At 40.9% G+C, this 13,410-nt stretch overlaps 1 protein-coding gene across 1 annotated transcript in view; it reads left to right on the top strand.

The window, feature by feature from the left end:
- LOC144249853 (uncharacterized) overlaps positions 1 to 13,410 on the top strand; it is a 475,070-nt gene that overhangs the window by 277,351 nt on the left and 184,309 nt on the right. The gene's annotated exons all lie outside the window — the stretch shown is intronic.

Raw genomic sequence — 13,410 nt, 5'->3', positions numbered from 1 at the left:
CATCTAGGTTGGCTCCACAGTTTAGCTATTGTGAATTGTGCTGCTATAAACATTGATGTGGCTGTGTCCCTGTAGTATGCTGTTTTTACATCCTTTGGGTAGAGATCAAGGAGAGGGATAGCTGGGTCAAATGGTGGTTAAAGCCCTATCTCTCACCATGCGAAAAACTCAACTCAAAATGGATCAAGGACTTAGGAATACAACCAGAGACCCTACATCTAATAGAAGGAAAAAGTAGGCCCTAATCTCCATCATGTGGGATTAGGCCCCAAGTTCCTTAATAAGACTCCTGTGGCACAAGAATTAAAATCAAGAATCAATTAAAGGAATTTAACTTTTACTTCCACCTGCAAGTAAAACCACTTCCCCCACACTCCAACTTTCCCTCATTGGAGCAGTGTCCAGTGACATTGGCCTGACATGAATGGAGAAATGAATTTTTAGAAAACAAAAAAGAGGTCAATAGATGTCAATGCTAAAATGACAGAGATGTTTGAATTATCTGACAATTATTTCAGAGAAGTCATGTAAAAATGATTTGAAGAGCAATTATGAATACACTGTACACAAGTTAAACAATAAATCCATCTCAGCAAGGAAAGAGAAGACATAATGAGTCAAGTAGAAATTTTAGAACTTGAAAAAAAAACAGTAACAGAAATAAAAACAGTAAAAAATTCAACAGCACAATGGAAAGGACCAAGGAAAAGATTAATGAATTAAAAGACACAACATGAGGCATTATCCAATCTGAAAAGCAAGAAAAAAAATAGACTGAAAAAAAAGAACAGCATTGCAAGACCCCGTGGGAGTATTGAAATATCTAGTATTTCTGTCATCAGAGTCATACAAAGAAAAGAGGATGCAGCCAAAAAGACCTTGAAATCGTGCTAAAAAACACTTTCCAAATTTGACAAAATCTGTACACCTACAGATTCAAGAAGCTAAGTGAACTCCAAACGAGATAAACCCAAAATAGTCTATGCTAAGGCAAACCACAATTAAATTTTTGAAAATGAAAGACAAAGAGAAATTGAAATCAGAAAGTGGGGTGGGAAATGATATCTCAACAACAGGAGGAAAACAATTAGGATGACAGATTCTTTTCCATAGAAATAATGGAAATTAGAACGCCACGTGCAACATCTCTCCAACACTAAAAAGAAAGAATTGTTGATCCAGAATTCTAGACTCCGCAAAAAAATATCCTTCAAAACGAACAAGAAATCAAACTGCTTTTTTACTTTGTTTTTGTTTTTCAGATGGGGTCTTACCATGTTGTCCATGTTATTCTCCAACTCCGGGGCTCAAGTGGTCATCTTTCAGCCTCCTGAGCAAATAACACTGCTAGCACACACCACCACACCCAACCTCCAACACACTGAACAAAGAAAAACTAACAGGAGTCATTAAAAGTCTGCTTTAAACAGCATTTTTTCTCTGCTGGGACTAAAGGATCCGAGCAGGACAATTATAGAGGAGGAACAGTTTATTTGAGGGCTCTCGGTTTCAGAGGTCTTTGTCCATAGAAGACTGCCTCCATGCCTCAGGACTCATCATGGCGGAAAAGTGTGGCAGAGGGAAGCAGCTCACATCATGGTGATCAGGATGCAGAGAGAGAGGGTCCACTCGTGAGATACAAATATATATACCCAAAGCCATACCCCAATTCCCACCCGCTCCAGCCACACCCTACCATTCAGTTACCACTTGGTTAATCCCTATCAGGGAATTAAATCACTGATTGGGTTAAGACTCTTACCAGCCAGTCATTTCTCTTCTGAACCTTCTTGCGTTGTCCCACACAAGAGTTTTTGGGGGACACCTCACATCCAAACCCTAACAAAGCCCAACTCCCATTAGAGAATGGCTAAAGAAAACCTCTAAACGTAAATGAAAAGATAAAATAAGAGACCTTAGATTATCAGGAAGGAACAAAATATGGTAAGGCAAAAATAGGGAAAAATCAAACAGACTTTCTTTCCCTCTGTGTGTTTTCTAAATTATTTTTGGAAGTAGGAAAAAAAAAGTCATGATACTGTCTGATTGAGTTCTAAATGTATATCGAAGAAATACGTAAACATATAAAAAAGAAGAAAGTAAAGGAATGTAAATGGAAACATGATTGCTTTATTTATTTTACATAATCTAGTGAAGTCTAGTCATCTGTGATAAATCATGTATGTATAATGTAATACCTAGAGCAATAGCTAAATAAGCTATAGGAAAAGATACACTCAAAAATGTTATAGTTAAGTTGAAATGTAAATCTAAAAAAAAATCAAGTAACCCATGAAAAAGTAGGAAAATGAAGAAATAAACAAAACAGAACAAAAGAATGAAATGGCACACTGAGGCCCTAACAAAAATTAAAGTAAATGTAAGTGATGCCAATACACTAATAATTAGAAAAAGAATTACAGAACAGATTAAAAATCATGACCCACACAATTAACCCTCTAATGTTTCTGGAACAACTTGCCGCATATTTAGCTCTTTTAAATGATACAAATTTGATGTCTTATAGTTCTGAAGACCAGAAGAACAAAATAAGTTTCACTGGACTATGGTAAAGGTGTTGGCAGAGGAGTATTACCTCAGGAGACCCTTTGAAAGAATCTATTTCCTTCTCTTTTCTATCTTCTTAAAACTACATTCCTTGAATTTCTTCCAATGAATTGAGAAAGGGATATTAAGATTATTTTATTGTTATTGTGAATTTTTCTGTTTTTTCTTCTTCCAACACTTTAACAGCCAACAGTTTGTTAATTTCAAGTCTCTCTCGGATCCCATCACAAGACTTTCTCTTGCATATCAAATCTTCCTCTTTTTCTTATAAAGATACAAGCATACATTCAGTGTTTTCAAGATCTTTAAATTAATCATATCTGAAAAATCTCTTTAGTCATATATGATAGATTAAACAGGACAAAATAATTTGGATATGAGCATTTTAGAGCCCATTATTCAGAATACTATGGCCAGCTATATGCTGTTTATAAAGAAGTCATTTCAAATATAATGGTATAGGCAAGTTGGAAGTAAAAGATGACAGACATAGTATCATGCAAACACAAATCAAAGGAAAACAGGGATTGATATATCAGATAAACCACAATTCAATGAAACTACAAGGGACAGAAAATGATATTATATAGTGGCAAAGAGTCAGCCAAGAAGACACAGCAATCCTAAACACATATGCAACTATCAAGAGAACTACAAAACTTGCTAGGCAAAAATTAATGGAGCTAAAATAAGAACAGATGGATCCATGCTAATGGTTGAAGAGTTCATTATCCCTATCTCAACAATTGATAGAAAACAATAGAGAAAATTAACAAGAAACCAGAATTCAACAAAGGTACCAAACTCCAGGATATATTTTATATTTATAGAGCACTCCACTGAATAACAGCAGACAACACATTTCTTTCATCTAACCCTGGAATGGAAAACATACAAACATGTAACGTATTTCAGGTGATTTAAAAAAAAACCAAAAACTTTAATGCTTTAAGGGAACTGAAATCATATAGAATGTGTTCTTCAATCACAAGGGCCTCAAACTAGAAATCAATGATTGAAAGATAGATGGAATATTTTCAAAGCCCTATAAACTAAACAATATGCTCCTAAATAATGCATGGATCAAATAAAATGTCCTAAGGGAATTGTAAAAAAGGATAGAAGATAAAAGAAAAATGAAAAATAAAATTAACCAAAACTTGTAAGACTAAGCCTAAGCAGTTTTCAGAGGGAAATTTGTAACGCTATCTGCATGCATTTAAAAAAATGAAATGTTTCAAATCTGTAATTTAAGTTCTTACCTTAAGAACATAGAAGGAAATAAAAATAAACCTAAAGCAAACAGAAAGAAGAAAATAATAAAGAACATAAATCATGAAATTGAAAACAGTAATAAAAATTAATGAAACAAAAGAGCTGATTCATTGAAAAAATGAACAAAATCGACAAAAATCTGGCAAGACTGAGAAAGAGAAGATACAAACCAACAATGCTAGGAATGAAATGTGATATCACTACAGAAACAATGATGTAAAAAGAATAATAACAGAATTCTGTGAGCAAATCTACACATGTATGTTTGACAACTTAGACAAAACAAAACTATTCCTCAAAGCCCCCAGATTGTCACAATTTACCTATTAAAATAGATAAATGAGCCCTTGTTATGATTCAGATATTAGGTGTCCAGAAAAAGCTCATGTATGAGACAATGCAAGGACATTCAGAGGGGAAATGAATGGGTTATGAGAGCCTTAACCCCATCAGTGAATTAATCCCCTGATATGGATTAACTGTGGGGAAACTGAAGGCAGGTAGGTGTGACCGGAGGAGGTGGGTCAATGAGGGTGTACCTTTGGGGTATATATTTTGTGTCTGGTGAATGAAGTCTCAGTCTCTCCTCCTGCTCCTCCTCCTCCTCCTCCTCCTCCTCCTCCTCCCCCTCCTCCTCTTCCTCCTCCTTCTCCTTCCCCTTCCCCTTCTCCCCACCCCTTCCTGGTGTGATCTCTTGAGCTGCTTCCTTCTACCACACATTTTAGCCTCACCTCAACCCTGAGGAATGAAGCCAGCTCTCCATGGACTGAGAACTCTGAAACAATGAGCCCCCAAATAAACTTTTTCTCCTTAAAATAATACTTTTCAAGTCTTTTAATCATAGCAGTGGAAAAAAAATTAATAAAACAGCCCTACTTACTTATATGAGATAAATAATTTAGATAGTCTTGTATCTTTTAAGAAAACTGAATTTGTACTTTAAATGCCCTAAAAGGAAATTTCTAGGCCAAGATGATTTCACTGGAGAATTTCTCAAACACTTAAAATTTTAACTAATTCTTTATAATCCATTCTGGAAAACTGAGTTGAAGAAAAAAAATCCCAGTTTATATTATGAAGTTAATATATACTCTCTTACCAAATAATACCAAAAAACAAACCACTATTCACCAATATGCTTCATGAATATAAATGCAAATTCGTTAATAAAATATTAGCATAAAACTGTGCAATACATAAAAGAAACTATACACCATGATAAAATGGGGTTTATTCCAGGGATGCAGAACTTTATTAGTAATTGAAAATCAATTGATATAACATACTATGTTAACAGGATATATTTTAAGAGTTATATGTTCATATCCACAGATACAGAAAAAAATATTTGGGAAATTCAACTCCACTCATCATTATTTTTAGAAAACAAATAAATGGGAATTACCACAATCCAGTAAAAAAAAAAACTACAAAAAGATTTATTTTTATAGTTAACATTATATTTAAAGTAATTTCCCCTAAGATTGGGGACAAGTCAAGGATGCCCCCTTGTCACTACTGCTATTCAACATAGGTAGTGCAACATGATATGAAAAAAAAAAAACCCTACAGGCATATGGAATAGAAAAAAGAGGGGGAACAAATCTGTTCCTATATGAAGAACTTGTTTGCCTATATAAAATGTACCAAGTAATCTACCCTGAAAAAGTTCTAAAGTTAATTAGTGGACCAACCAAGGTTATAGAATACAAGATAAATATACTAATTTCTATTAATGAAAAACACAGAAACTTAAAAATATAAAACCTCTTATGATGAATTAAAAAAGAAATACTTAGGTGGAAATCAGATAGAACATGTACAGTTCATGATGCTGAAAACTATGAATGTTGCTGAGGAAAATCAAAGTTCTATGTAAGTGATGGGATAGACTATGTTTATGGATTGGACTCCTCAGTGTGGTAAATGTATCAATTTTCTCCAAATTAATATACAGATAGCTTAGATTGCTTCGGCGACCATAACAAGATGCTACAGACTGAGTAGTTTATTTTTATTTTCTCACAGTTCTGGAAGCTGTCAGGGTTGGATTCTTCTGAAGCTCTCTCCTTGGTTTATAGACAGCTGTTCTTTTCCTGAATCTTCCACATGGTCATCCCTGGGTTTGCACATCCTAGGTCTCTTCCTCTTGTAAGGACAGCAGTCATATTGGATTATGGCCCCAACCTAACCACTTTATTTTAATGCTATCACCTCTTTAAAGAGTTTGTCTTGAAATATGGCTACATTTTTGAGATCATCGGGTTCTATGATGTTATGGTTTGGATATGAGGTGTCCCCCAAAAGCTTGTGTGTGAGGCAATACAGGAATGTTGAGAGGCAAGTGATGAGATTATAAGAGCTGGTGGACTGATGATTCGAATGGATGTCTGGGTGTCTGGGTGGTGACTATAGACAGGGCTAGAGGAAGCAGGACACTGGGATGTGCCTTTGGGGATTCTACATCTCACTCCTGGTCCCCAGGCTCTCACAGCCTCCCAGATGCCATGAGCTGAGCGGCTTCCCTCCACCGCACCCTTCCACCAGGATGTTCTACCTCACCTCTGGCCCAAAGCCATGCAGTCAGCTGACAACTGAATCTCTAAAACTGTGAGCCCCAGATAAAATTTTTCTTTTCAAAGTAATTCTGGTCAGGTATGTTGTTCACCGCAACAAAAATCTGACTCACACATGAGGGACCGTGGATGTAAATGTAAGGCACAAAATTATAAGAATTCTTAGAAAAAGTATAGGAGTAAATGCATGGATCCTGGGCCAGGCAAAGTGTTTTCAGACTCAACATTGAAAGCACAATATAACAAGAAAGAAAAAAACTGTTAAATTGGACTTCATTGAAACTTAAGACTTTTGTTTTGAGAAAGGGTTTTTAAGAGGATAAAAATATAACGACTACAGAATGAGATAAAGTACTTGTAAAAAAAATATACCTGACAGTGGATTAGTAACTAGAACATATTTTTTAAAAACTTAAAACTCAACGTTTGGGAGCTAGGTGCGATGGCACATGCCTGTAATCCCAACTCAGTGAGACCCTGTCTCTAATAAGATATTAAAAAAGGCTGGGGATGTGGCTCAGTGGTTAAGTGTCCCTGAGTTCAATCCCAGGTACCAAAAAAAAAAAAAAAAGAAAAAAAAAAAAGAAAACTCTCAACAGTTAAAGAAAAAAATCCAGGCTGGGATTGTGGCTCAGTGGCAAAGCACTTGCCTTGAGCATGTGAGAAGCTATGTTCTATCCTCAACACCACAAAATAAAAATAAATAAACAAAATAAAGACTATGCCCATGTGTAAATAAAAATTTTTAAATTTTATTTTAATTAATTAGAACATGGAAAAGGACATGTAAAGATATTACACCAAAGAAGAGTTCCATATGGCAAATAGGTATAATAAAATATTCTTCACCATCATTAAACCATTAGGGAACTGTAAACTAAAATCAAAAAGATATTACTACACAGCTATCAAAATGGCTAAAACTTAAAATAGTGACAACATGAAAGGCTAATGAAAATATATAACAACTAGATCACAGGTACATTGCTTCTAGAAACTCTGGAAAAGTTTTCCTGTTTCTTTAATAATTAAACATGTAACCACCATGCCACCCTACAATTACACCTCTAGGCATTTTTTCCCCCAGAGAAATTAGCACATGCTCATGGAAAAAAAAAAATCTATACAATGTCAGTATAATCAAAAGCTAGAAACAACCTAAATGTACTCCAGTGGCTGAATGGTTAAACAAACCCTGGTATACCCATAACAGGGAATACTACTCAGCAATTAAAAGTAATTAACTACAGCTGCACCAGTTTACTCTTATCTGGATGGAACTCCTGAGAATGAGACTGAGTCATGACAGCCAGTCTCAGGAGGCTACACAGTACATCACTCCCCTTATATAATATTCTTTATAGAATGATATATCTAGAAATAGAGGAGCAATTAGCAGTCACCAGGAGTTTAGGAGTGGGTGAGAAGGAACTGGAAGTGGGTGTGTCTCTGAAAGAGTAGCGGGAGGGATCCTTGCAGTGATGGTGGTGATGTTCTGTATTTTCATGTATTGACATCTGTAACCTAGATGTGATACGGTACCATAGAGTTTTGCAAAATGTGACCAAGCTTGGCAAAGAGTACACATAATCTGTGCTGTTTGTTGGAACTACCTGTTAATTTATCTGGACCTCGAAATTACATGTATCATTTAAAAAACACAGCCACGTGATCAGCATCTGAAATTAAATTGCCTCAGGGCGAGTAAAAAGCTCAAGAAATAAGATTCTTCACCTAAAATTCTGATTAGCTTCTCTTTCTTTTCTCTGTCCCTTCTAACTTCCTCTACCTTCGATGGGTCTAGTCAATTTCCTCAACATCTAGCGAAAGTCCTCTAAAACTGCAAAATTATAACTCAGGCCACAAATTCAGCCAAATCCTCCAAGATGGTACTGACTTTTATCATTAGGACTACCAAAATAGCCAAGCTTCACTCATTTCTTGTTAAGTGGAACAAGGTCTAAGAGAAACCCAGTTGAGGCCGATGAGCTATAAGCATCTTTTCGAGTCCTAACATTCATTGACCTTGTCGTTAACTGGTTTGGCAAATGAATGTGATTCATTCCCAAGATCTGAGAAGAATCTGGGATTTTTACCCTACTTGCAAGTCCACCCATTAGTTTGCCTTTGCTTCATGAATGCCACTCTAAGACTTGAGATTCCTGGAACTGCAGCAAAGGACAGTGTGTTACAATAATGTTATATCCAGAACATGCACATTTTACAGATCCCTGAGTCCTGATTCCTACACATGACATAAAGACAATCAGGTGATGCATGTTTACACTGTGGATTATGTCACAAGAGAGGAACCCTCTGTCAGCTCTTTGTTCACTGTAACAAATACCTGAGATAATTAACTTATAAAGAGAAGGCTTACCTCGGAGGTGTTAGTCCGTGAAGGGTTGGCCCATTGCTTTGAGCCTGTGGTAAAGCAGCAAGGCAGAGCAGCACTGCTGACCCCAAGACTGGGAAGCAAGAGAGGAATAAGAAGGGATTGGGGTCCCACGATCCCCTCAAGGACACACTCTCAATGATATGAGGACCTGTCACAGGGCCCCACCTCTTAATGATCCCACCACCTCTCAACTGCACCACTCTGGGGCCAAAAGCTCACTATAGGAGAATATTTAAGAATATTTGCAGAATATTTAAGATCCTAATTACAGCAAACCCTAGTTTAAGGCATGTGAGTCTGTCAGTGGGCACGGGGCCTTGCCTGCTCTTTTCTCCAGAGCAACCCACATAATCTTCATAATACGACCAGCGCACGTGCAGTACGCTGAGTTAGCTTGTGAGCCGATTTCTCTCCAACATCCTTGAAAAGGTAGTCCAGACCTTAGGCCTGCAGAGAAGTGGCTCCCAACACTGACATTCTGGAAACTGAGACTTTGAATTACAATAGATTTCCAAGTGCCCCGAACCATTTATCAAGTTATCGCCTTTTAACTTCAAATTAATATGAACACTCTGGAAAGCAGTATGGAAATCCTCCCCAAAACGAGGGATGGAACTACCACACAATTCAATAATCCCACTCCTCAGTATTTATCCAAAACATCTAAAATCAGCCTACTATAGTGATACAGTCACTTCAATGTTCACAGTAGCATGATTCACAGTAGCCAAATTATGGGACAACCCAGATGCCTGTCCATAGATGAATGGATTCAGAAAATGTGAGATATATATACAGTGAGCTGGGTTTTCTTCACGTCTCTCAACAATTCCACATAACACCAGCTCTGAACCCAGAGTCCTGGGCACTTAGTTGAGGCTCCATCAGCTCCCACCTCTCTCTACCTGACAGAGCCCTCCTGGCTCCCTCTGCACTCATTACATTAAAGATGAAAACCTGGAGGGTGGGACTTCCCGTCATCCAGAAGTTCCCAAACACATTCCACTGTGTCATTTGTTCCTGGAACCCAAAAGGTTGGGGGGGCCACAAGCACCCTGGCATCCATGTGTGGGAACCATGGTAGTATAATCAAGAAACAGGAAGGAGAGGGGTTGGACTGATCAGTACAGATGGCAGGGCGTAGTACAGAGTAGAATGGAGAGTTCTCACTTGGGGTGATTGTTGTGATGTGCACAAATGCTCTGCTGGTGCTGGGGTGCCCGCATGGTTTCTGGGGTCTTGAAAGGCTACAGATGCCCACAGAGTGTTCTCGGATGCACATGGTGGGAGGCCCGTTGCAATATGTACATGTGGAAGAAGTAGGAGACCCCCTTAGTGTGGAGGTGCAATCTAGAAGGCAGCCTCACTTCTCTGAAAAACTTGATTGGAAAAAAAGGGTACGGACCTGTGCCCAAAGGGCCATATATGCTCCGGGAAATTGGTGGTGGAAATAGTTCTCCATCCATTAATCACTCCCTCACTCACTAATGTCCTTGTGTCCTTGAGAAAGGCTCTCCCTTTCCTGGTTTTCCTGAATAGAAATCCTCTTGCCTCTTGGGTGAATAGGGTTATGGGTTGTGCAGAGGGTGTTGGTCCACTGAGCATCTTAGAGACTGTCCTTTATGGAGCCTAATGATCCTCACTGGGGAATGAGGCCAGGGTCCTAACTGTGGTTAGTGTGAGGACACCCTGGGTTCAGAGAGGGAAAGAAGGACAAGGGAAACTCAGATGTCCCTTCATGGCCCCTGGAGTTAGAGGACTTACCCCTTTGCACCTGGGATCAGGAGACCTCATTTCCTCGAGGACACGTACACTCAGACGTTAATCTTGAGTGTGGATTCCTTTCTGGGGTCCAGGGCTGTTGTTAGCCACCAGGAATGACAGTGCTCTCCATGCTGAGTGGAGCCATTTTTGCCAGGAAAGAGCCCATGGTCACGCCTTGTGCAAAGCATCCCACGCCAGGGGCTCCCATCCCTACATTCCTGTCCTGAAAGGAAGCCACTCAGAGGCAAGGTGGGTCCAACCACCTCCCATGTGTTCACTCATCACTGTGTTCCAACAGTCACCCCAGTGAACAGTCCTGATGGGATTGAATGTGGCTCAGAATGTCACCCTCATGAGCTCTACCCTGCCACAGCTGCAGTTCTGCAGTGGGAGAAACTCAAAACCTCAAAACACATGCACATGAAAGAAAAGAGCAAGAGCCAGAGCCCAAACAGGCCAGGTGTGGCAAAGACAGCTGGAGTGCCTAGGTTGGGACTCAGAATTATGTCAGTGGGGTGGCATTGCTGCTGGCACCAGCATGATAACCGAGAGCCAGCCCTGCTCATTTTGGGGAGCAGTGTGTTGGGGAAGGCAGCAGAAATTGAGAGGCAGGATTGAGTTTGGCCCTAGGAGGAGGTTGGGTAAGAGGCCAGTGTGGGTTGGAGGGCCTGGGCAGATAGAGAGAGGCCAGGGCACACCCCAAAGCCTGGAGACTGCACTTGATGAACTTGGGAAGTTGTATGGCAGAAGGGAGCAGCCTCTGCATCTCAGTCCCCTCCAACTTGCCATGGTATAGAGTGGGAACTGCAGCCACGATGCGATGGACATTGGCCACGTCCCTGTGTGGGACACAGGCCTGATTGAGTGAGGGTGCATTCTTTGTCTCTCCCGTTCTTGTGATTGTCCCATCTCTACATTTGTGCTTTAGCCACCTGTGAGTCCCATCTCTGGTTTCAGAGAGAATAGAGGGTGTTATGGGCCAATAGACACAATAAACCATAAAGATTAGATGCTACCCTACTTTCCAGAAAAGACTGGGCACACCATGAGTTGCACAATGATGGGACCAGGGTCCAAAAGCTGCTGAGAGGGAAGGACTGGTTGTGAATGCATTTTTGAAGGCTCCAAGCTGGAACTCTAGTGGCACCAAGCAGGGCAGATGCTGGTTGGGATGTTTGGGTAGTTGTTGGTGAACACCTGCGCACCTGAGATGGGTAGGCATGGAGGAGAAATCAGCAGCCCATAGGGCTTTTGAAAGTGGTCTTATGTGAAAAGAGGCTCAGGTATGGGCACAGGAAATGACATCATTGCCTTGACAATGGATCAAACAGAACATGGAACCCTGGTATCCAGGCACCCACTTCACTGACCAAGCCATCCGAGCTCACTTGGTTGGAGCCACTGGAGGGAGAAGGATGTTCTCCTGTGGTTGCAGACAATGCCGAGCCTCAGGCTCCCAGGAATCTCAGGGGGGCCAACTAGCCCTTTTGTGGATACACTGGGTGAGGCTTCATCTTAGATGCCAGAGCCTCTGGCGATTGTCACAGAGGAGCTCAAGAGTAACAGTGAGTAGCACAGGGCAGGTGAGCCCAGCAGGCCCTCTAGTCTGATCCCTGATGAATGGCCCAGGACTCCTATTCTGACTCTGTGTGTGTGTGTGTGTGTGTGTGTGTGTGTGTGTGTTTGTACTGATGGGAACTGTCCCATTGTGCTTTGACTCTAGTGTATTGGCACAAGTCATTTTTCTGTTTGTCACCATTTCCATTTTGAACCCACCATTCTTGGTCCCAACCCAGGGTGAAAATGATCAGAACACGGAGGAGCCCTTCAGGGTTCAGAGCCTTGAACCTTACAGGCACGACCAGCTTAGGAATGAGCTCCTGCCTGTCGTTTGTGGGAGGAACCTACATTTCAGCAGCAACATGGGGTTAATCTCCTGGGATTTCATCCCCACCCAGCAGGTGCTGGATCTCTTGTTCCCAAGGTAAGCACCAGACCACCAAGCCCAAGTGTGTAGCCCCCTCATGCCTCTGTCTTGGGGCTGCCATGTGCCTCTCAGGGACCCAAAGGTTTGTGATACCTAATGAGATAGAGGACCACACTCATAGTGGAAAGTCAGCCCCAAATGGGACGAGTCCTGGAGGTGCCTGCCACAGCCTTGCAAGGGCAGTGAACTTCCCCTCTCAGGCAGAGAAACCATCCTGACTCCAGCTGATCCACAGAGGTCCGTGGAGCAGTCCCCACACACTGGGCACCACAGCTCAATGGTGTGCACTGAGCTCATTCCCAGGTGGACTCAGTGAGGCCAGGTGGTCTTTCTGGTGTGATGTTGGCTTTGTGAAGAACGTAGATCTATGCCAGAGGCGTCTCAAAACTCGGGCCTTGGGAAAAGCACTTTTGGGTTAATAAAGACATGCTAGTATACATAGTGGGACAGAGCGTCCTAGCTGGGACATAGCTGGACAGGGGCTTTGGACATGGCAGCTCCCACACCCAGAGATATGTGGGAATCAGCAGTTTGGGCTCATTCCCTGGTGAACATGGAGAAAGCACCCACTGTGTGAAGACACGTTTCCAGTCACGTTTCATAATTCAGTGAAAAATGGGGTGCAAATGATTGCCATTGTGTCCCTTTTCATGGGGTCAGCCTAAACCGCAGGTGCCATGAGTACATATCCTCCATGTGACTGCATCCCTGACTCCATGAGGCATAACTGCACGCTGTCCTGTTCAGTGACTATGGTGGACCCTGGACCAACTTCAACATGGAATGGGCTTGGGATCAAGAGGGTGGGCTCCTGTTTCCAGAATAGGGACCTGCAAGGTGAT

Source organism: Urocitellus parryii, chromosome 12, assembly GCF_045843805.1.
Source record: "Urocitellus parryii isolate mUroPar1 chromosome 12, mUroPar1.hap1, whole genome shotgun sequence".
In the NCBI taxonomy this organism is placed as follows: domain Eukaryota; kingdom Metazoa; phylum Chordata; class Mammalia; order Rodentia; family Sciuridae; genus Urocitellus; species Urocitellus parryii.
This window is presented reverse-complemented; position numbering and strand designations above follow the sequence as displayed.